Source organism: Podarcis vaucheri (assembly GCF_965113315.1).
Source record: "Podarcis vaucheri genome assembly, chromosome: W".
NCBI lineage: Eukaryota > Metazoa > Chordata > Lepidosauria > Squamata > Lacertidae > Podarcis > Podarcis vaucheri.
The window spans coordinates 25214886-25239936 of record NC_138757.1 but is presented as its reverse complement, the minus strand read 5'-3'; the positions used below and the strand labels follow the sequence as shown (position 1 = coordinate 25239936).

General features: G+C 46.8%; 1 long non-coding RNA gene across 1 annotated transcript in view; it reads right to left on the bottom strand.

The window, feature by feature from the left end:
• Positions 1-392: 392 nt before the first annotated feature.
• Positions 393-25051, bottom strand: part of LOC309523381 — a 1418752-nt gene continuing 1394093 nt past the window's right edge. The window contains exon 3 of the long non-coding RNA XR_014215334.1: positions 393-585. This is a non-coding gene — a long non-coding RNA (uncharacterized lncRNA). The remainder of the gene's footprint in view (positions 586-25051) is intronic.

Below are 25051 nucleotides of genomic sequence, written 5' to 3'. Positions count from 1 at the left end.
TGAAGCCAAGCCTTCAGCTCACACTCTCAAGCAAGCTGTAAAATCCAACAGTTGTTTCCTGTCATCTCTGTGGCAGGCAAACTGCAAGTTGTTTACGCTCTTTGGCACCTGGCAGCTAAACGCTGGCTGCTATGGAAAGTCCCTTCCAAGAGCTTGTAAACTTGTAGCCAAAACACTCCGTGGTTTTGTTTTGCTATTCCCAGCCTCACAATCCAGCTTCTATGCCAGTAACTTTCCACGCTCGTTACTTAGCAACAGTGCATTCAGGACTTCTTATCTTTAACCACAAGAATTTGTGGAATGCAGGCTTCAGCCTCTGAGCTGCAGGCCTCTCCTTCCAGAGCTGTTGTTTTTTTAAAACGCAGCTCCCCCCATGAACCAGAGAATTAATCATTCTGTGTTCACACTTTTAGCCCGAAATGCAGCATACCTTGAGCTTCGTTGCTAGGAAAACAGCTTCCTCTGGATCCAGCCATCTGTTCAGCGTCTGGCTGCTCTCAGACGTTCATCTCCTCCCTTGGAGCAGAGGAGGACAATTCACCAGCCTCTCATGCAGATGTTCGATGAATCGCAACCATCCGAATGCTGCCATATGTTAGTATCTCAGCTCACAGTCAGAGGTAAACTGGCCTCCCCCAGGCAATTGAGCTGGATACTTGATGACCTCTCCGCTGCGTCTCCCGGCAGGCAAGGTCATCAACCCGGCGATTCTCCTCATGAGATGTGAGGAAAACACACCCTCTGCTTCTCTCTGCTTCTCTCCCTCCCTGCATTCTCCCCAGGGAGGGGAAATGAGACAGACAGGAGTCCTATTTACATGTTTTATTCCTGTCATTCAGCAGTACAGAGAAAACGTGTCTGCACCCTTCAGACTCCATCAGAAGAGTCACAACTCCACCCCTGTACTTCCAGCACAGGTCACATGACACTCTGAGCTAACATCCGGTGCTCAGTGCAGAGAATAGACTCCTCCTTTTCTCCAACAGTACAGTACGAAACAACAACATCCTGTTTTGCATTCCAGCCATCTGGAGCTGGCTTTTGCCTTGGTGCTTTTTCCCAACAGTCAGCTAGGCATGAAGAGCAGGTACAGTTTGTTTTCCATGAGCTTAGGATGTCTGTTACTAATGATTGATCATAACATGAAACAATATAACAATCAAGTTCTGTAGATGTGGTCAGCTAGGCATGAAGAGCAGGTCATGTTGTTTTCCATGAGCTTAGGATGACTGAACAAGGAAGGAATGTCTTGGTGTTTGGAACAGTTTTGTGCAGTTTGTGCAGAGGCAGATTATAAGCAAGACTTCCCAGGATGCAAGAGAAAAGGAGCAAGGCTTCCCCATAATGCAAGAGAAAAGAAGCAATGCTGTGCAGAGAGAGGACTTCCCTTTACCTCCACCTTTCTGCCCTGAGCCTCTGCAGCTCAGGAGAGGCTGGAGGGTTACCTGACCCAGAGGCAACCTCAGCTCCCCCTGACGGGGCTGAGAGTGGAGCACCTGCAGGCAATGGGTTCTCCATCACCTCAGAAGCCAGAGCAGACTCAGCTGGTGCCTGCACCTGAGGATCCAGCACAGGTGAGGACCCTTCAGGCTCAAGCCCCAGCCCCGGCTCAGCTGGTTCTGGAGGCAGAGACTCCTGTGCAGGCTGGGATTCCTCAGGTTCAGCCTCCAAGTCCAAATCCCAGGCCATCACATTATGCAATGTTTATCCTGTTGCAATAATAAGAATAAGATTGCACGCAAGAGTAGGTGCTCAAACAGGAAAGTAACTGAGCCATTTGAGCGTGTACATTGTGATTTAGTTAGGCCACTCCCATCATCATTAGGAGGTTTTAAGTACAGTGGTACCCCGCAAGACGAAAAACCCGCAAGACGAAAGGGTTTTCTGTTTTGGAGGCGCTTCGCAAGACGAATTTCCCTATGGGCTTGCATCGCAAGACGAAAGCCCATAGGGAAATGCTGGCGGTCGGGAGCAAAGACTTTCGTCCACAGCCGGCCTTCAGAAGAGGACCTCTTCTGAAGGCCGGCGGGGGGCAAAGGTCTTTGCTCCCCCCGCCTGCCTTCCCCCCCGCCTGCACCGGGCGATCTTAAAATGCTGGCGGGCGGGAGCGAAGCGTTCGCTGCCGACCCCCAGCATTTTAAAATCTCCAAGGGACAGCAGAGAAGTCTCTGTCCCGGGGAGATTTTAAAATGCTGGGGGTCAGGAGCGAAGTGTTCGCTGCCGACCCCCAGCATTTTAAAATCTCCAAGGGACAGCAGAGAAGTCTCTGTCCCGGGGAGATTTTAAAATGCTGGGGGTCGGGAGCGAAGCGCTGCCGACCCCCAGCATTTTAAAATCTCCCCGTGTCCCGGGAAGGTTTTAAAATGCTGGGGGTCGGGAGCGAAGCGCTGCCGACCCCCAGCATTTTAAAACGCTGTTCCGAAGGGGGGGCGGGAACACCTGCCCCAGCCGCCCCACTTCGGAACGCTGTTCCGAAGCGGGGAGGGGGGGCGGGGACACCTGCCCCAGCCGCCCCACTTCGGAACGCTGTTCCGAAGCGGGGCGGGGGGCGGGAACACCTGCCCCAGCCGCCCCACTTCGGAACGCTGTTCCGAAGCGGGGAGGGGGGCGGGGACACCTGCCCCAGCCGCCCCACTTCGGAACGCTGTTCCGAAGCGGGGAGGGGGGCGGGAACACCTGCTGAAGGCGGGCAGGGGGCGAAAGTCTTTGTCCCCCCTGCCTGCCTTCCCAGGGGCTTTTAAATCGCCCCGGACAGCGGAGAAGTCCTCAACTGTCCGGGGCGATTTTAAAATGCCGCCCGCCAGCATTTTAAGATCGCCCCGGACAGCGGAGAAGTCCTCCGCTGTCCCAGGGTTTTTTAAAATGCTGGGGGTGGGAAGAAAAGCCCTTGTTCCCCCCCCCCAGCCTTCAGAAGAGGTCCGGGGACAGACTGTCCCCGGACCTGGTCTGAAGGCGGTTTCCCTAGGAACGCATTAATTGATTTTCAATGCATTCCTATGGGAAACCGTGCATCGCAAGACGAAAAAACCGCAAGACGAAGAGACTTGCGGAACGAATTAATTTCGTCTTGCGAGGCACCACTGTACTGGCTTACTCTGATAGACCAGTATAGTAGATATTGTTGGACTTATTCAATTGCTGAGAAGTCACAAGCATTTGAGAAGTACAAAGTTTTTTGCTGCTGGGTAAAAACGCACTTTAACAAACCTATTAAGAACCTGTTTTCTGACCGGGGTGGGGAATTTGTTTCTGAGGATTTTGAGAATTTCCTGGAAGTGCAGAGGACTACTCATGAGTTATCTTGCCCCCAAAGTCCCTGGCAAAATGGGCTTGTTGAAGTTGTGCAGCGTGACTTGCAGGCAGGGGTTAAAACTTATCTGCACAATGCTAATCTGCCCAAAGTTTTTTGGGCTGAAGCACTCCATGCTTTTTGCTATGTCAAGAATTGTAGCTATCATTCTGGTTTAGATGTCACCCCCTATGAGATGTTGTTTAAAAAAACGTCCTAATCTGAAATACCTACTCATTTGGGGTTCAGATGTTGTTATGCATTATCCCACTAAGCAGAAATTGGGTGAGCATAGTGTTCAGGGAAAATTAATGGGCTACTAGCAGAGGGCGTACAGAATTTACATACCAGCAACTGGCAAATTTTATATTAACAGAAGCATGATACAAACTGTAAATTGGAATGAAGTTGCTGTTTCCAAGATACTGGCGGTATAGATAATACTGAGGAGGAAAGGGAAGCAGTAGCAGGAGGAGGAGGAGGAGAAGGAGGATGGAATAATAGTGATTCTGAATTAATGGAAGAAGATGAAAAGCCTGTTGAGTCTGGTAATTTGTTTGAGAATTTAAAGTTACAGGCACCCGAGGTGAGGTTAAGTTCTCTCGGGTTTTTTGACTGTGAGCTTAGCCTACAGGCATCTCTTCAGTCTGACAATGATGATTTAAAACCTGAAACTAGTAGTTTACTTAGTCCCATTAAGTCTGAAGAGTCTAACTCTCCTTCCGGACTGAGACGTTCAGATAGAAAGAGACAGGAGCCACAACGTTTTGCAGATGAACATTTCAATACTGTGTGTGCCAATAAGGTGATTTTTGAGCCAAAAAGCTGCAATGATGTTCAGAATTTACCTAAGCACCAAACTGTGAATTGGTATAAAGCTATGAACTCTGAGATAGCTTCTTTAAAAGAACATAACACTTGGTCTCTTGTACCACAAACTCCAGATCTGAGACTTATAAATTCCAAATGGGTTTACAAAGTTAAAGTGAATGATAAAAATGAAGCTGTAAGGTACAAGGCTAGATTAGTCACAAGGGGTTTTCAACAAATCCCAGGTGAAGATTATGATATGTGTTATCCACCAAGTGTAAAATATGAAACAGTTAAGCTTTTGTTAATAACGTGGACATTCTATTTATCATCTGGATATAAAAACTGCATATTTGTTTGCAGATTTGAAAGAACAAATATTTATGCGTGTTCCTGATGGCATAAACGCTGCTGAAGGATTGGTATGCAAATTGCGTGGCGAGTTACCACCCCCTCCCAGGAAGAAATAAAGACACAGGACACCAAGAATTAAGGTTAATGGGCGAAATAGGCCACAACATTATTGATTACAGGAATGAGCGGTATTGGCTTAGGCACTGGCCCTATCGACTAGCCGGCTTCAGCCCGATTGCATGAAGGGTTAACCACCAGTAGAGGGAGTCCTGCTGAGGCACATCAACTAGGAACTCCCCCGGAGTCACAGCTTGGGGGCGTGCCTTGGGCCCACACCTCCATAGGTTTCGGACAGGGCAAAGCCCTCCAGAGTCCTTTATCGGAAAACTCTTTTCTGTGGGGGGAGGCGATGGCACTTCCCTCCCCCCTCACATACACTTAACCCTCCCTTGCCAATGCCTAACCGCCACTTGAGCAATAGCTCGCCGCCAATACCCTCATACCTGCAACCAATCCCTAATCCCCCCGAAATCTCGCTCAACCAAATATCATTTCCAGCATCAGAAAGATGCACGCCATCAAACCGGTAGATGGTCTCCTTAGTGAAACGTATGCCGGGGTGGTCAATGACCCGCCCTCCCAGGGCCACCACTCTGCGCGCCACAGCCCGATCCAAGGTTTTTCTTGATCTATTTATTGCAATCGGGCAACGACTATCCCTCCAAACCCGACTCTCCAGCATTGATGACCACAGTATGGTGGTGTCTGGGTAAGAGGCTTTCAGATGATCAAAGTCACAAAAAATATGCCACATCAGGTCGACCGCCTTTCTATATGCTAGGTCATTTCCACCCAGCTGAATGACTAGGGCGTCTGGAGGGCCTTCCGCTAAGGCTCTAGCTTCCACCGCCGGCATCAGTTCGGCCCAGCGCATCCCTCTCCGCGAGATCCAGGACACTTTGGTGTTTGAAGGTAAGTTGAGCTGCGGCCCAACCCCGGTATTGATGGTGTGAGTCCTGGCCCAATGCACAATACTGTGCCCAGTTATCCAAATGCACACACCCAAGTTTCCTGCAAGAGAATTGAGAGAAGATACTAAGGTATGGAAGGGGGGCAGGTTGTCATAAGTTTTTTCTGACATGGCGTTTGTAAGCGTCCAACTTCCAGCGTCCCATGTCTTTTATCCTCTCGGCCGATAAGCCAAGGTGTACGGCCATTGTGGCTGCCCCTATATGAAATGAATGAGCCACGAACTCAGCGGGGGGCAGGCCACACGCAGCGATCGCCAAGCACATAGTGCGGGTGAATTGGTACCGAGCTAGGAGAGATCCATCCACGTGGATTAAGAGTGGGCCTGCGACATTAGATCTTAGGGATAAGAAACGCCTGGTGTCTTTTACTGGGCATGGACCCGGTCTATTTGTTGCCAAGAGTCTAATTAGGACTCCCCCCCCCCACCGTGTTGGTTGTTTTTTGAGCTACGAATCCGCAGCAACAAATCCTCCTGCGATAGGGAAATATCGCTCAGGAGTATTCCCCGGGAACTGGCAACGGGGCCACCTTCACAGACCACTTCACCAATGCAAAGTGCGCCAAAGAAGGTGATAGAATATGCTGCTGAGAATAAGCGGGCTTCGTATTTTGACCAGCATATTGTCCTTAATTTTTTATGAATTTGGGAAAGTATATTGAAAGTTGTTGGCTTCCTCTTGTCACTGCTGGGCGGTTGAAGCCTACGCCACCCTTCTAAGGCCTTACGCACTACAAAGTCTGCGCAGGGGTCAGAAGAATAAGCTGCTTTGCAAAAGAACAATATTGCGGCCGATTGAATATTAAGGGTCTTGGCAGCCCTGCCCAAACCCTTGAGGTGCACCGGATAATGAAGGACCTCTGATTTAGAAGGGGGGGGAGTAGTCCTGGTGGCGTTGAGATTATTACGGAATCGCAGGAAATCAGACCACACTTTCTTGTAAGATCTTAAGGTGGATGGGGCCACTGAGGCCAATACTCCCTGCATCACTTCTTGTTCCCAAAGCTCAAGAGGTGCTCCGGGAATGGCTGTGGCAGCTGCTGAGCACCCGGTGCTAACGAGTGAAAACGGTCCATCTGAAAGCGAGATAGGGCATCCGCGATGTCATTGTTAACACCAGGTATAAATTTGGCAGGAAAGTGGATGTTGAGTTCTAGGCACAAGAGGACAAAAGCGCACAGAAGGGTCCCCACTCTCGGTGAGCGTGGCGACTGTTTAGCTAAGACCGACACTACCGCTTGGTTGTCAGTATGAAAGCACACCCTATGGTTACTGAAATCCTTCGCCCATAGGTGGACCGCTACCACTATAGGGAAGAATTCCAGGAAGGTAAGGTCTTGGGTAATGGGTCCCCCCTGCCAAGTGGCGGGCCAGTGCTGTGCGCACCATTGCCCCCTGAAATAAACCCCCAAACTTAAAGATCCAGCTGCATCTGACTGCACTTGGAAGTCTGCCTTTAGCAACATGCTATCCTGCCATAGGGAAATTCCATTATACTGCTCCAGAAACTTCAGCCAGACTTCCAGGTCAGATTTTACCTCTTTGGAAAGGTGGACCCTGTGGTGAGGTCAACGCAAGCCTGCTGACAACCTGGAAAGGCGACCGCAGAATGGACGGCCGGGGGAGACCACCCGGCAAGCAAAGTTCAAATGGCCTAAAAGTGACTGGATTTGCCTGAGCGTAACCCTTTTTAGGGGAAGAAGCTGGAGGATTAGGTCCCTAAGCGCAACCAATTTTTCTCTAGGGAGCCTGGAGGTCTGAGCGATTGTGTCCAATTCAATGTCCAGATAAACCATAGTTGTTGCAGGGCCCTCGTTTTTTTCTGCTGCCAAGGGAACCCCAAACTCTGTGGCCAATGATGTGAATGCCTCGAGAAGAGCAGAGCATTGATGCCTACTTTCAGCTACGAGAATAAAGTCATCCAAATAGTGCAACACACCCTCAGAGCCTGTTCTAAAGTGAAGCGCCCAGTCCAGGAATGTACTGAATGATTCAAAGGCTGCGCAAGCCACGGAGCAGCCCATAGGCATTGCTTTGTCAATGAAATATTTGGAGAAATAAATCTTTGGGTCCAGGCAGCGCTCCCTTGGCGTAGGCTCTGCTATCACCCTGACCTGGCCAAAGAAATTGCAGAGTAGCAGCGGTCCTGCTTCCGTGTGAGAAAAAGGGATAAATCAGTCCAGAGACAGTCGGTCCTTATCTCTAGTAGCTTTATTTACAGAGCAATAAATCAGTCAGACACCATCGGAGCATTCCGGCATCTTTGTGCTTTCCAAAAGCACTTTCTCACAGCAGCCTCTAAGTTGAGCTGCTTCTCTGTCCGTTGCAGAGACAGATCTGAAGAGCGTCAGAACAACATCCTGTGACGCACTTCTCTGCATGGAGCTCCTCCCAGCTCCTCCCAGATCCAGATACAGGACACCAGTGAGTTTTAACCCTGTCAGTTCCAAACTCCACAAAATATGCCCCTTCAAACTTAAACCCGAGCCAACGGAAATCCTCGGGGTGCACAGGCAAGAGGTGGAAAGCCGACTCAATATCACACTTTGAAAGCAATGCACCCCTTCCAAATTTGCGAATAAGCCAATTTGCCATATTGTCAGAAAAGCAATATTTATGGTCTGGACAAAATATAAAGACTTATTAGAAAGTAAGACCCCGGGGTGGTTATCACCAGTGGAGGCCAAGGCTCGGAAAAAACCCAATATGGAGGCCGGCTGGCCGAAATATGGGGAAATAGTAGGAAAAAATGGAGAAAATTGGAGGTTACAGAGTTATGAAAGACTAAAGAATAAGGTGCAAGATTGGTTTCATTATGCCCAAATTCAGGAGGTGTTTAAGATGGATAAAAAAACAGGATTCCAGGTGGAAAAATCGAAACTAGAGACAGAATTGTTAGAACCAAAGACTAAGTTATTATCAAGAATGTATAACTTGCTGCTTAAATGGAACACTCAGGATGAGACAGTTAAATTAGCCATGATAAAATGGGCTCAAGACATTGGGTACAACATTATGTTTGAAGACTGGGAAAAGTTATGGACCACCGGTATGAAATTTACAGCATGTAATGCCTTGAAAGAAAATATTATGAAAATGATATACAGGTGGTACATGACCCCAGTCAAGCTTGCTAAGATATATCACTTGTCGGACAATAAATGTTGGAAATGTAAGGAGGCTGAAGGGACATTCTTTCACCTATGGTGGACTTGTCCAAAAGTGAAGGCCTTCTGGGAAATGATTTATAATGAGTTAAAAAAGGTGTTTAAGTACACCTTCCCTAAGAAACCAGAGGCCTTCCTCTTGGGCATTGTAGGCCAAAAGGTGTTAAAGAAGGACAGAACGTTCTTTATGTATGCAACTACAGCAGCAAGAATTCTTATCGCAAAATATTGGAAGACTCAAGATTTGCCCACACTGGAAGAGTGGCAAATGCAATTGATGGACTATATGGAATTGGCCGAGATGACTGCCAGGATCCGAGATTTGGGAGAAGAAGCAATGGAGGAGGACTGGAAAAAATTTAAGGACTATTTGCAAAAACTTTATAAATTATATGAATTATAAGAATTCGCATGATTTGGAAAGATTAGCTCCAGCAATGTGAGTGGATGATATATGAAACTAAATAATAATTAATGAAAGGACTAATGTTTAAATGTTTAAAATGACACCATATTTGTTTTTAGAGTAAATCGATAATAAGTAATTTAAACTTAAAACGCAATTATTTGAAAGTACAAAAGAAACGCATGAAACAAGGTTATAATTTGCTGATATTTTTATTGTCAAGAATGCATTGTGGGGGAGATGTGGGGAAGTCCGGTAGAAGACTGAAATAAGTTCTGAAATGATCCATTTTTCTTTCTTTTCTTTTCTTGTTGTTAACATTTCTTTGTATATCTGACTGCATATCTTTATCTGGAAAAAATGCAATAATATTTTTTTTTTAAAAAAAACAAATTTGTGAATAAGCTTGACCGCTTGATCAAAGGAGGCATATCTCACTGAGCAAAGCTCCTGAAGTATCGCATCATTGACGGACCCTCCCTTTGGGTAGGAAAGGTTGTGAATCATGCGAAATTCCCCAGGCGCCTTCTTGGGAACGATGCCTAAAGGGGAGATGTGTAAACCCTCTATGGGAGGGGTGGAGAAGGGGCCGGCAACCCTCCCCGCCTTAATTTCCTTCAGAATTTTCTTACACGCCACTTCAGGCATCTCTCTTACTGATTTTTGATTTGGAGGGTCACCTGATTTGGGTGGGAAAGCAACCGGGATCCCCTTTGTTGCGTTCGCAAAGTAAAGGAAGGATTGAACTCTGATTAATAAGAATACACACAGAGACTTGAACCAGCAAGCCTCTGGGAAGGGTGCGTATAATCTTGTCTCTCTGTGCTTGTCTGAAGTGCAGCCCCCTGGCCCAGGCCGTTTTTATTCACAAAATAACTTTTTAACAGAGTATTCCAAAGAACCAATCAGATTTCTTCTGAGCATTTAAACAAACCTCAAGTGGGGACAAAGTTAAACTATAAACACTAGTTATCCATGCATACTTTTGGGGTAAATGAATGAATACTACAAAGGAGTGAATACAGCAACCCTGGAGGTCATAAACAATCAGTACACATGATAAGGAGGATGGCCAGTGACCATTATCCCCTTAATGTGAGATCTGTTTCCTGGCCCTAAGATTAACATCCTAAGATTACCTATTAGAAAACTACAAAGACGAAACTGCCCAGACTTTGAGGACACAGGACGCCTGCCTGTCTAAGTGTGTACGTGATTTGCCAGGCAAGGAGAAATGGGCAGCAGAGGCCAAAAGGGCATCAAAAGGGCATGAATGTAGAATCTTATGGGATTTAATCAGAAATTATCGTCAATATATCAAACCCAGTCAACACAATGTCTTTATCGTGGACACGATGGCTTGATGCATATTCTATAATACCTCATGGTAATCCCATCTGACCCCTACACCCTTCCCACAAATAGGATGTGGCTGTTTTCTTTGAGTAGAGATCAAGAAGTGATTTTAACGGGCTCAGTTTGATAGGGGTGACGGCCAAGGTAAGGGACAAATTATTGACGACTTCCCTGTGGACCAAAGGGGGCCCCTGAAAGGGCTGCTGCTTTCCTTTAAAGCACACAGTGGCAGGATGGTTGCCAAGGCATTTCTCGCACTCGTGGATATACTTACATGCCAGCCTAGTACAAACCCCCTTGTTGTATTCCCAACACTGCCGCTTCCGCTTCGACTCGGCCTTTGCAAATTTGGAGGAGTCCTGATGCTTCTTCTCCACGTAAGGGCCCACGTGCTCCATCCAATAATTTTGGTCCCTCAGGTCCCAACGTGTGTGGGGGGAGCAAGGAAGCATTTCTACGGAAGTCTTCATCATATGTTAGTGCTGCGGATTCCCCCGCTAATTTGCGCACCCTTCTAACATGCGCCATATAAGCTGTTAAATGCATAGCACGTTTGGGATAAGCAGCGCTAATAACCCCAATGAAAACCTGGAACTCATCCAGCCAATTTTCAACTCTGTGATCAGCTTGGGGTGTACTAGACCTCCGCTTGCCATAGGTGCACTGCTTTCCCCCTTCCCCTGTCATCTTGGCTGGCGGTAACAAGGTAAATATGTCAACAAAATCACCATTAAGAATCTTTGTTCTCTTTCTTTGAGATAAATGATTGCCAAGAATGAAATCAATAGACAAGTTTGTGGAGGACCTTACGTCCTCAACTAACGCACCGTCCTTCCACTTTAAGGTACCATTAAAGGATTTGCTCTACGAATTAGCCCTTCTTTCGTGCACCCACAAAGGAAGCCCTGAGCTGTCCTCACCCAGGCCCCAATATTCTTCCATAGGGGCATCGCTATCAGAATCAGATGAAGAGGTACCTGAATCGTCTCTCGAGTCCGACCGCCTACTTTTCTTGGTCTTCTTAGATGTATGCTTCCTTTTTTCCTTTCTCTTTCCCCCTTGTCCTTCACCTGCAGCTGGAGCTGAAACACTGACCAGTTGTGTGCCCTGCTGGTCCTGAGTTTTCTCTTCAGAAGAGGAACCTGAAACGCCTTCTGTTGCCATAGGCTGCAACAAAGGGTCCTGAAAGATACTCGGAACATCTGCTTCCTGCTGAGAATTAGAACTATTAGAATTAGAAGCCCCTGACCTTCCACCCCTGGATCCCTTTTTTGATTTACTGGCACCCGATGACTGTGACTGTGTAAGAGGGCTGTTGGCCGTGTTGCCACCTGACCCTAAGGCGGCCACGGTAGCTGCCGAGGTACTGGGGCAGACTTGATTGGAAGGAGGGGTGTCAGGAATGCAGTCTTGGGAGTCCGATGTTGCCCCTGATCCAGCAGGCCTACATTGCCTGTAAAAGGTCTCAAAAGCGGTAAAGAATTGAGCGAATTCCTGAGGGTTGCAAGGCATAACCGGAGCCTGCGAACTGCCCTGCGCCCCTGGTGTAGCCCCAGCCCCAGAGGATGCCTGCTGATTTCTTTTAGAGGCCATTATCTCAAAATCAGTAGGCTAATGAATAGCTTATGCACCTAGTTCAGTAAAATCTATGATGGCTGAGTGCAACAATGAAGTCAGCGCTGACAGAACACCAAGTTCAGTAGTGCCTACTATGCCTGGGCAACCTAGGTATCGCGTAACTGCAATTAACTCTCAGTTGTGCTCCCCCCCCCCGACAGACCTCCTGCCCCGGAACGCTATGAAGACTGGGAAAAGATTAGGAATCAGTCCACCTAGCTCAGTATCGTCTACACTGATATCTTAAACAGAAAATTACTGCGCAGGTTGAATCACAACGGGATGTTTTAGCTGAATATCACTGCGTAGCCGCCTATAGGTATTTACCCGGTAAAGCAATTTCCCGCAAATAAAGTAACCCCACCAATAAAATAATTGACGATAAAGGTAATTAAACACTAACTAATTATAACCAATTAATGTACACAGCACCGGCTCACTGTAAGGTTATGCGCCAATCCCAGCCACAAATTAAGATATGATTAAACACCTATGCCAGCACCACAGCAATGATTGAGACAGAGAGCCTATGCCAGCAGCACAGGAAGAAGTAAGTATGCTAAGCCAATCAATTATCAATCATCAAAGAAAGGGATTAAGTATGCAAAACCAATCAATTATTCCTTACCGAAACTAGAAATTAAATATGTAAAACCAGTCAATTACTCGTTACCAAAGAAAGACTGACTGTGTAAAACCAATCAATTATTCCTCCAAACCGGAGCAGATGATCCTGCACTCAAAAGGCAATTGATTATTCCCCTACCACAGACCAACAGATCATGCACTTTTAAGGCGAAACACTACAAAAACTAAGGGGTAGTGATCCCTCAAACCCAAATAAATTAGCGGGGATTCATTAATTAGCAGCGCTCAAATGGTCAAGCCCCTACCGGAGCAACTTGAAAACCCACTGGCAAGCTAAATTAACTGAGCTCCGACCCTTCTGTGAAATAAAGCCCACAAAATTGGATGACGAATCTCCTCCCCCTTTGTGACAAACGCATTATGAAGGACCCAGAGCTTAGACTAAACAAATAAGGCGCTCCCGAACTGGCAAATTTGCTTGTAACACCTGAAAAGCGGCTAGCTCGCGCTCTAAAAGCAAGCTGCTAGACCTGGTTCCCACAGGGGACTGCCTCTCCTAAAATGGCCGCTGATCTCGGCCACGTGGTCTAGCTAAAATGGCGGCCGTAACCCAGACAACCCGGCAGCGTCTTCTGCACTCGCAGCGCCTGTGCATGGGCTAGGAAAGCAGCAGACTTTGCTGAACGTTGAAAACAGCAGCCCCCCGGCGCATTGCAAAGTGAGCCCCTGGCGACTCTGAAACGCCTCCTTCTTCCCCAAATTTGGTGAACCGCGCTACCGACCACCACTACTCCACCCCCCCAAAGACGTTACCTAACCCCCGCAAACCTGCAAATCTGACAGTTGAAGTCCTCCGTGTGAGCAGGTCGGAAGGAGAGAAGCCCTGCGGGCGGCGCGACAAAGGCTGGTCCGAGAATCCTCACTCTGTGAGACAAAATATCCTCGCAGTGCAGCGGTCGCAAGGAGAGAAGCCTCGCAGGCGGCGCGACACGGCTGGCCCCGAAAATCCTTACTCTGCTTGGCAAAATATCCTGGATGCGCTGCGGAACAGAGCGCAGCTCCGACCAGACTTTTTTGTAGCCAGGCGACGGCAGCAATGAAGGTTTTTGCCAGAATCAGCCCACAAGCTTTTGTGGTGGGCGGTAAGGCGGAAGAAGGACGGCTCCGCAGCGCGGCAGTCTGCGGGAAGCATGGATCGTCGGTGAGCGAGGGGGCCCAAGGAGACACGAGCGCCAGACGAACAGAACCTATAAGAAAAGAACTTAAAGAGAACAACAGTAAGTAGACCAAGCACGCTAGCAAGCAGAACCCGAATACAAACCACGGCGAACAACTGAATCAGCTGGCTGGCGCGGATGCAAAGAGGGGGAGCCTCGGCCGCGCCAGCTCTAAATAGGGCAAGCCACGCCCCCTTCCCCAGCCAGCTGATTAGCTGGCAGAGAGGATGAAGCAGCCGAGGATTCCCCTAATCTCGCGGGGGCTGGGAACAGCCCCCGCGCACATGGGGTGGGCATGAAGCCTGCAACCCCACCTCCTCCCAAGCTCGGAAGTGGCTTTAAATAAATACCTTTATGGTCTGTACCAGAGCAAAATAAATTGGCACCAAACTTTAGCGAAAGTATTGCTGGATGTTGGTTTTTCACAAGGAAAGGCTGACAACTGTGTGTTTATTTAGGAAAGGGCAAAATCTGTAACAAAAATATGTTTGTATGTAGGTGACATGTTAATTTCTACAAAGACTAAACAGGAATATGAACAAGTAGTATCACAGTTGCAGAAGAAATTTGATGTGGTGGAATTAGACATAGCTAAAAATTACGTATCCATGCAAATTGGAAAAGGTAAAAATCGATCTTTTTTGGTTTATCAAACTGTAAAAATTGATGATCTTATCGAAATGTTATGTTTAGAAAATGTGAATTGGAAGGAAACACCTATGGTGTGTGGTTTCACCTTTACAAGTGAAGATAAGCCATTTCCTAACAAAACTTTGTATCGTTCTGCTATAGGCAAGCTGAATTTCATTCAAAGAATTTCCAGGCCAGATATAACTTATGCATTTCACTTTCTAGCAAGGTTTGGGGGAAAACCAACTACATAATGTTTCTCTGTTCTAAAGAGGGTTGTAATGTACCTCAAGCATACCAAACATTATAGATTGCAGTTTACATCAAGTATTGACAAAGGTTTTGAAATTTTCTGTGATGCATCTCATGCAGTAGAACAATGTAATTACAGGGGTGTGTCTGGTATGGTTTTCTGCTATAACGGGTGTCCATCTGAATGAAAGTCCCAGAAACAAACCATTATATGTCTCACCACAATGGAGAGTGAATTATGTGCATGCATTCAGGCCATTCATGATATAGAATGGTATCTACAAGTATTTGCAGATCTACAGATGCAAGTAACATTACCTGTAAAAGTTTACCTCGATTCCCAGAGCAGACTCGCTATCCTGTGTTCAGAGACCAATACGCAGCACACTAGAGTTTTAAGATTACGTTTACAGTTTTTAAAGAAACTGATTGCTGACAAAATAATCGTATTTCAATATGTTCCAGGTGACAGTCAAATTGCAGACATTTTTACTAAAGCACTTCCGAAGGTTACATATGAAAGACATGTACAAAATATGCTTTACGTTTTTGTTCCACAAAAATGAACCGCAGGGGAAATGTTGAATGGTTTATTTAAATATTAAGGTTCATTATTGTTTCACAAGATTTGTATCTCTTTAAAGGCCAGAGTAAATATCATGACCTAGTTTTACAGCTGTGAAGCAGTATAGCAGGTGCTGTCAAGTTGTGCTAATTAAGCTGTGTCAGCAATTGGGTATACTATATAAAGAGAAACGTGTACCTCTCCCAGTACCCTGGTGAATGGGTCATACTTATAGATTTAATGTAAGAGGAGGTTTTTTTGTAATTAGTCTATTTTGAGATTAACTGGAGAGATGGAACAAAGATAGACATTGTTTGGGGTGCAAGTAAGGCAGTGGTGAGGGGTTTCTTCATACAACAAAATAGTTTTAAGAAAAAGTTGAGAGAGAAGAAAAATTGGAAATATTAAATCAAATAATGGATTGTGAAAAAATGCTAACTAAAAAGCCTAATGATTCCTTTTGGTGTACCGACCTCCCCGCTGCACCAAGGATTCCCTGCCCAAGCTGTTTCAGGTTGTGGCGGATGTTCTCCTGGAGACACCTTGTTTGGTTGTCCTGCGGGATTTTAACATCCATGCCGACACAACCTTACAAGGGGCCGTTTGGGACTTCGTGGAAAGCATGGCCTCCATGGGGCTATCCCTGAATAAGTCTGGCCCAACCCATAGCCGCGGACTGTTAAGGGTTTCAGAACTTACAGGGTTAAAGAGTTCTGAGTGACGTTCTGAATGACGTCTCACATTCTTGAGGCGTGGTTACAGACACATTCGGGAGTGGTTTTACTCTGAGTGTTTCAGTCTGTGTGTCTCGTACGCAAGGCGAGAGAGAAGATGTGTGCTCTCTCACCAGGAGATTTATGAGTTGTTTTTACTACACTAATAAAGACTTGGAGATAAGCAAGGCAGCCTGCGTCAAGCCTGAATTATTACCCACACACTGCAATCGCTTCTTGCTGCTGCGATCGCTCTGCTAACCGGCCAAAGAGGAGGAAGGACGTTTGGATCGGCACGGACAGTTAGCAAGCTGCGCAAGGGAAGCGTGCCAGGCTCCATTTTGGCTCTCTTGGCCCTCTTGGCCGGCATAGGTTATGGGAAGCTAGCCAAAGCTTTGAAGCTATTGCAGGAGGAACGTCCCAGGTGTGGGGGAGCCAGCTGGGAAGACGCTGGAGCCAGCTAGAGCTTTCTTTGAAGCTGAAAGGAGCTCGCTGGGGAGAGGAAGCTGATCTGCCAGAAGCCGGAGGAAGCTACTGTGAGACGTGAGTACGCTTACCCCCGGGGGAGGAGATGGCAGATGGTCTGGAATCATTTTCCGTCCCCTTCGAAAAATTAAACAGCCAAAATTGGCACGAATGGAGCCGGAAGCTGAAGGCCTGGCTGGTAGCCAAGGGGCTGTGGGAGGCGACCCAGAGGCCCCCTCTACAGGCTGCAGCAGGCGCATCGGCTGCGGAGGTTGCTGCTGCTCACGCTTCGCAGAGGAAAAACCAGAAAGCCCTGGGAGCTATAGTGCTCAGTTTGGAGGGTTCACAGCTACCCTTAGTGGAGGGGCTTGACACTGCTCAGGAGGCTTATGCAGCTCTTGAAAGGGTGCACCACAGGACCACGGCTGGTGCAAAGATCCACACCACTAGACGCTTGTTTGAGATGAAGCTGCGTCCAGGTGGCAACATCAGACAGCATGTTACTGAGATGCTCTCTGTTTTCAATGAGTTGAGGCTGTTGCAAGTCAACTTCTCAGAGGAGCTGAAGGTTTATATTTTGCTCAGCTCTCTGGACAAAAGTTATGACAATTTGTGTCTAACTTTGGAATCGATGAGTCCCGGAGATTTGACTCTGCAGTACGTGACAGGACGCTTGGCTGACGAACAGGAACGCCGTGTCAGAGAGGGCAGGGCTGGCACAGGGAGCCCATCCAGTTGCAGAGGGGGGGCCAAGCCAGCTGAAAGCTCTGTTCAGGCTTTTCCCACTCGTCAGTGTTATCTCTGTGGGTCCAACAGCCATTTCAAAAGAGCTTGCCCGCAGAGGAGCAGAGAGGCTGGGCAGGATGTCTCCAAGGTCGTTTCCCATGGGAACCAGTCTAGGAGAGGAGGCCAGCGTGGGAACGCGAAGGAAGGACGTGACTCAGAGAGGGGAGACTGTTATCATCTCACTGCTTCTATGGCAACCTTAAAGAACAACCCCGGCAAGGACACAGCTGTGCGCTGGATAGTAGATTCAGGAGCGAGTCATCACCTGATAGGAGCGCCACCTGCTGGGGAGCTGCGGACCTGCAGGGCTGTTTCAGCTGGGACAACTGTTACGTTTGCTAATGGGTCACAAATGCCAGTGTCTAACGTTGCAAATGTTTATGTTTCCTTTTTGCAGGCGGAGCTAGAGGTCTACGTTGTGCCAGAGATGCATTGTTGCCTGTTATCTGTACCTGCTCTTGTAAAGGAAGGGTACAAAGTTTGCTTTGAAAATGATGTCTGTTCCATTTTCAGAGGGGGGAAACAGCTTGTCAACGTGGAATGCAAGAACAATCTCTTTGTTCTGGAGTCACCTCTGGAGGGTGGGGGGAATGCCGGAAAAGCACAGGCGCAGTGTGCTAGTGTTCCCAGCCATGATTCTTGTGTTCATCTATGGCACAGGAGAATGTCACACAGCTGTTTGGAAGATGTTCAAAGGCTGCCCAGCTGCACTAAGGGTTGCAGACTCAAACCATGTGGGAGATCCCTAGAGTGCAGGGCATGCAGAAAGGTAAAGGTACAAAGGTGCAGTTATCCCAGGGTGGAGAGGGTAACCACAAAACCTTTTGAGCTTGTTCACACAGACCTTGCAGGACCCATGGAGTGTCAGAGTCTGGGTGGGGCCAGGTTTGTGCTGACGCTGACAGTTGATTTTACTCAGAATGGGTGGTCTTTCTCGCTGAGAACGCAAGGGGAGGCTGCGCAACTGATCAAGGATTGGGTTGCGGAGGTGGAACTAAGGTTCTCCACCAAGGTGCAAGGGTTCAAGAGCGACCGTGGGTCACAGTTTACTGGGTCTGCTCTGAAGGAGTTTTTCAAGCAAAAGGGAATTCGTCACCAGGTGACGAGTGCTAAGTCTCCTCAAGAGAGAGGCGTGGCAGAGCACAGGAGTGAAACACTGGCTGAAGCTGTCAGAGTTTTACTGTGTGACTCTGGGCTGCCTCAGAGCTTTTGGAGTGAAGCTTGGAAATCTGCCAGCTTTATCTTTAACAGATCCTACAACCACGTTGTAGGTGACACACCGTTTTTTCTGTTGCACTGGAAAAAGCCACAGGTGCATTTCTTCCGTGTGTTTGGTTCCAGGGCTTCATTGCCCATACCAACAGCTCAACGGAGGGAAGGTGGTCCAAGGTACCAGGAAATGATCTTCTGTGGGTACGAACCAGCGACAAATGGGTGGAAGTTTGCATACCCAGGGGGTGATCAGACCAAGCTGCTGGTCAGTAAGCATGCTGAGTTCTGTGAACAGGATGGTTGGTCAAGACTTAAGGATGGTCCTGATGTTCTCTCAGAATGTCTGTCTGATTCTGAGGAGGAAGGAGAGACAGAGGCGGAGTCTGTTGCTAAGGACCAGGTCTCTGAAGAGGGTCAAGCACAGGGGTGGGTTTCTCCACAGGCTGTTAAGAGGGAACCCAAGAGTGAGCCTTCATCTCCTGTTAGCCAGGTCCAGAAGGCCCGAAGACGCAGCAAGTCAGAGGGGGAGTCTTCTGAGGTAGGAGACACGCTTGCTGATCCCAGTGGGTCAGGAGGAGCACCTGAGGTTGTGCTCCGGCGGTCAACTCGCACCACAAAGGGGATTCCACCTGAGAGGTTTCAGGTCACCAGTGCGTGGGTTGGTTTCGCACAGTGTGATTCTGGGAGTGTTGAAGGGGTTCAACAGTTGCCTGGGACAGATGCCAGGGGAAGGCAAAAGGCAATGGGAGGTGAGTTGAACTCAAAGAGGTCTGTAAATAAGTGCCCACAGTTTCCCTCAAGATGCAAGACGAGAGGGGGTGTTAAGGGTTTCAGAACTTACAGGGTTAAAGAGTTCTGAGTGACGTTCTGAATGACGTCTCACATTCTTGAGGCGTGGCTACAGACACATTCGGGAGTGGTTTTACTCCGAGTGTTTCAGTCTGTGTGCCTCGTACGCAAGGCGAGAGAGAAGATGTGTGCTCTCTCACCAGGAGATTTATGAGTTGTTTTTACTACACTAATAAAGACTTGGAGATAAGCAAGGCAGCCTGCGTCAAGCCTGAATTATTACCCACACACTGCAATTGCTTCTTGCCGCTGCGATCGCTCTGCTAACCGGCCAAAGAGGAGGAAGGACGTTTGGATCGGCACGGACAGTTAGCAAGCTGCGCAAGGGAAGCGTGCCAGGCTCCATTTTGGCTCTCTTGGCCCTCTTGGCCGGTTTGGTTGTCCTGCGGGATTTTAACATCCATGCCGACACAACCTTACAAGGGGCTGCTTGGGACTTCGTGGAAAGCATGGCCTCCATGGGGCTATCCCTGAATAAGTCTGGCCCAACCCATAGCCGTGGACATGCCTTGGACCCGGTGTTTACCTCTATGGATGTTGGTGATCTGACATTAAGTAAAAGCGAAACTAAAGAAGTGCCATGGTCAGATCACTTCCTGGTGCAACTGGACTTCTCCACAACCCTTCCCCTCTGCAGGGAGGTGGAACCGATTCGGATGGTCCGCCCCCACCACTTAATGGATCCAAATGGTTTCCAGAGAGTGGTAGGGGATGCCTTATCCCATGTTGATGGCCTTTCAGCTGATTTCCTGGTGGCCCGCTGGAATGTGGAGTTAACCAGGGCTATTGACTGTTTGGCTCCAAAGCGCCCTCTCTCCGATTGCATGGAGCCCGGACAGCCCCGTGGTTTTCCATGGATTTGAGGGCAATGAAACAATCGTTGAGACGTATAGAGTTCCGGTGGCGGATAACTCATTCTGAAGCTGACCGGACACGGGTTAGAGCTCAATGTCAAGCCTACCAAGTGGCGGTAGCAACGGCAAAGAAGACTTTCTTCACCACCTCTATTGCAACTGCAGAAAACAGCAGCAGGAGACTTTTTCAGGTGGTTCGCAATTTAGCGGAACCACCTGCTACATTGGAGCCCAGTACATGATCTCCTGCAATGATTTGCAAAGTTTTTTGCAAATAAAGTCTCTCAGATTCGGGAAGAGATAATAATAATAATAATAATAATAATAATAATAATAATAATAATAATAATAATAATAATAATAATAAATTAAATAAATAAATAAATTTATTATTTATACCCCGCCCATCTGGCTGGGTTTCCCCAGCCACTCTGGGCGGCTTCCATAGAAACCAAAAATACACTAAAATATCACACATTAAAAACTTCCCTGAACAGGGCTACCTTAAGATGTCTTCTGAATGGCTAAGGCCCACAAGAAAGTCAATATGGAGGTCGGATGGCCAAAGTATTGTGAGATCTTAGAACAGGATGGAGAGAAACTGAAATTAAAGAGCCATGAAAAACTAAAACCCAAAGTACAAGATTGGCTCCACTATTATCAAATAATGGAGGTTTTTAAACAAGACAGGAAAATTGGCTTCCAGGTGGAAAAATCAAAACTTGAGACAGAATTGTTAGAACCCAATACTAAGAATTTGTCAAGAATGTATAACTTGCTGTTGAAATGGAATACACAAGACGAAACAGTCAAATCAGCTATGATTAAGTGGGCACAGGACATTGGTCATAATATTATGTCTGCTGACTGGGAAAGGTTGTGGAACACCGGTATTAAATTTACGGCATGTAGTGCTTTAAAGGAAAATGTGATGAAAATGGTCTATAGGTGGTACATGACCCCAGTTAAGCTAGCAAAAATTTACCATTTGCCTGATAACAAATGTTGGAAATGTAAGGAAACTGAAGGTACTCTTTATCATCTTTGGTGGACATGCCCGAAGATTAAGGTTTTCTGGGAGATGATATATAATGAAATGAAAAAGGTATTTAAATATACCTTCCTTAAGAAACCAGAGGCCTTTCTCTTGGGCATTGTCGGCCAATTGGTGCCAAAAAAGGATAGAACTTTTTTTATGTATGCAACAACAGCAGCAAGAATATTGATTGCAAAGTATTGGAAGACACAAGATTTACCCACCTTGGAAGAATGGCAGATGAAAGTGATTGACTATATGACATTGGCGGAAATGACGAGCAGAATTCGTGACCAGGGAAAGGAGACTGCGGAAGAAGACTGGAAGAAATTTAAGATTTATCTTAAGGACTATTATAAACTTGATGAAGTTTAGAATGTCGAGATTTTATAGAGAGAAAGGGTTGCAGTAATATAAGATTAGATTAAGAAAGGACTATGATGAATTAGGACGGGAAAAAACATTTATAAGTTGCTATAAAATTTGGACATGAGGATGCAGAAAGGGGAGGTATGGGGAAGTCCGAGGAAAGAAGTCTATGAAAGGACATTATGAAATTATATTTGTTTGTTTGTCTGTTTTTTTTATGTTTGTTTGTTATAAAAACTTTTGTAAAACCAATAAAAATTTTATATATAAAAAAAAGATGTCTTCTGAATGTCAGGTAGTTATTTATCGCTTTGACATCTGATGGGAGGGCGTTCCACAGGGCGGGCGCCACTACCGAGAAGGCCCTCTGCCTGGTTCCCTGTAGCTTTGCTTCTCGCAATGAGGGAACCGCCAGAAGGCCCTCGGCACTGGACCTCAGCGTCCGGGCAGAACAATGGGGGTGGAGACGCTCCTTCAGGTATACTGGGCCGAGGCCGTTTAGGGCTTTAAAGGTCAACACCAGCACTTTGAATTGTGCTCGGAAACGTACTGGGAGCCAATGTAGGTCTTTCAAGACCGGTGTTATGTGGTCTCAGCGGCCCCCCCTAGTCACCAGTCTAACTGTCGCATTCTAGATTAGTTGTAGTTTCCGAGTCACCTTCAAAGGTAGCCCCACGTAGAGCGCATCGCAGTAGTCCAAGCGGGAGATAACTAGAGCATGCACCACTCTGGCGAGACAGTCCTCGGGCAGGTAGGGTCTCAGCCTGCATACCAGGCTGCGTACCACGGTGGTAGACTCCACCGTGGGAGCAGGGCCGGGGCAGGAGAGTGCTAGAGTCCTGTCTAGTGAAGTTGCATGGGATCAATTCCAATTGGTTACCTCCGAGGATGTGGACAGGCTGCTTGGACAAGTGAAACCAACCACCTGTCTCTTTGATCTTTGCCCATCCTGGCTTATAAAGGCTAGCTGGGAAGGGCTGGGCGATGGGCTTTGTGGGGTGGTGAATGCTACCCTCCATGAGGGAGCCTTCCCAGACCCGCTGAAAGAGGCGGTTATTAAACCACTTCTTAAAAAACCACCTTTAGATGCGGCCACGATGGCCAACTATTGCCCAGTCTCAAATCTTCCATTCTTGGGCAAGGTGATTGAGCGAGTGGTTGCTGAACAACTCCAGGCACGCCTGGAAGAAGCGGACCATTTGGATCCCTTCCAGTCGGGATTCAGGCCTCATCATGGGACTGAAACTGCCTTGGTCACACTGGTTGATGATCTCCGGCAGGCTAGGGACAAAGGCGAGAGCTGTTTCCTAGTTCTGCTGGATCTCTCAGCGGCCTTTGATACCATCGACCATAACATCCTTCTGGACCGTCTTGAGGGGCTGGGAGCTGGGGGCACTGTCATACAGTGGTTCCGCTCCTTCCTCCTGGGCCGTGTTCAGAAAGTGGGGGGCGGGGATGAGGTAGGTATGGAGCATTCCCTGGTCCTGAATGGGGTAACTGTGCCCCTGAATGACCAGGTGTGCAGCCTGGGAGTCATTTTGGACTCACAGCTGTCCATGGGGGCACAGGTCAAATCTGTGTCCAGGGCAGCTGTTTACCAGCTCCATCTGGTACGTAGTCTGAGACCCTATCTGCCTACGGACTGCCTCGCCAGAGTGGTGCGTGCTCGGACTGCCTCATCAGAGTGGTGCATGCTCTGGTTATCTCCCGCTTGGACTACTGCAATGCGCTCTACGTGGGGCTACCTTTGAAGGTGACCCAGAAACTACAACTGAGACCATATAACACCGGTCTTGAAAGACCTACATTGGCTCCCAGTACGTTTCCGAGCACAATTCAAAGTGCTGGTGCTGACCTTTAAAGCCCTAAACGGCCTCGGTCCAATATATCTGAAGGAGCGTCTCCACCCCCATCGTTCTACCCGGACACTGAGGTCCAGCACCGAGGGCCTTCTGGTGGTTCCCTCACTGCGAGAAGCCAAGTTACAGGGAACCAGGCAGAGCGCCTTCTCGGTAGTGGCACCCTCCCTGTGGAATGCCCTCCCACAAGATGTCAAAGAGAACAACAACTACCAGACTTTTAGAAGACATCTGAAAGCAGCCCTGTTTAGAGAAGCTTTTTAATGTTTGATGTATTACAGTATTTATTTATTTTTTGGAAGCCGCCCAGAGTGGCTGGGGAAGCCCAGCCAGATGGGTGGGGTATAAATTATTATTATTATTATTATTATTATTATGACACCATGGTGGCTGTCGCCTTCAGAGGCTATGAGTGTAAAGAAGATAAATATGAGTAAAAACTAGGCCACCTATGAACAGTTAGTGATCCAGATGGATAACCAATGGAAAATAAAATAATATGAGGAGGTTAAAGGATATGTGAATGACTGGTTGCACTACCGCCAAATTAATGAAATGTTTAAAGAGGATTTGAAAAAAAGGAATATGGTTATACTAAATCAAGATTTGAGTTGGAATTATTATACAATAAAGTTAAAATATTATCAAAAATGTACAAATTGCTATTGGAATGGCATGTGAAAGATGAAGATGTTAAGTCAGTAACGATACATTGGGCTAAAGACTTTGGTTACAGTATACAACTAGAAGATTGGGAAAAGCTATCGAAAGAAGGTATAAACTTTACAGCCTGTAATGCTTTGAAAGAAAACACAATGAAAATGATGTATAAATGGTACATAACACCAGCAAAGTTAGCAAAAATATATAAAGTAAGCAATAAATGTTGGAAATGTAAAGAAAACGAAGGTACCTTTTGCCATATGTGGTGGGCTTGTAAGAAAGTAAAATGCTTCTGGGAAATGATATATAATGAGATGAAGAAAATGTTGAAATATACATTTGTGAAAAAACCAGAAGCAATTTTACTATTATTGTAGATACAGAAATTAATAGACAGGATAAAAACTTGTTTTTATACACAACTACAGCAGCGAGAGTACTATTAGCCCAACGATGGAAACAGGAAGAATTACCAACGAAGAAGGAGTGGCAAATAAAACTGATGGAGTATGCAGAACTGGCAAAGTTGACTGGGAGAATCCAGAACCAGAAAGACCAGGACTTCCTTAAGGATTGGAAGAAATATAATTTATTTGAAAGACAATTGCATTAGTGTAACATTGCTTGTAGGTTTACAAGATGTTTTGTAAGGAGGACTATATAAATTATTGTAAAATGATTTCGGAAGGAAATAATTAGGAAACGAAGTTCAAAAGCATTAATTATAATAATAAAATGCAAGATCAGATAACAAATTTGAAAATCACTAGACAGGATTGACGGAAGTCACAGGTTATATAGCCAAAATGAGGATGGTGTGATGTAAAGTTTTGTTTGGAAAATATATGCAAAAACTAATAAAAATGATTATTATTTTTTTTAAAAAGAAGTATTTCAGAAAAGTTCTGAAAAGAGCTTGAAAATCAGTCTTGAGCAAGTTGCTAGGCAATAGTGAAATCTGCCC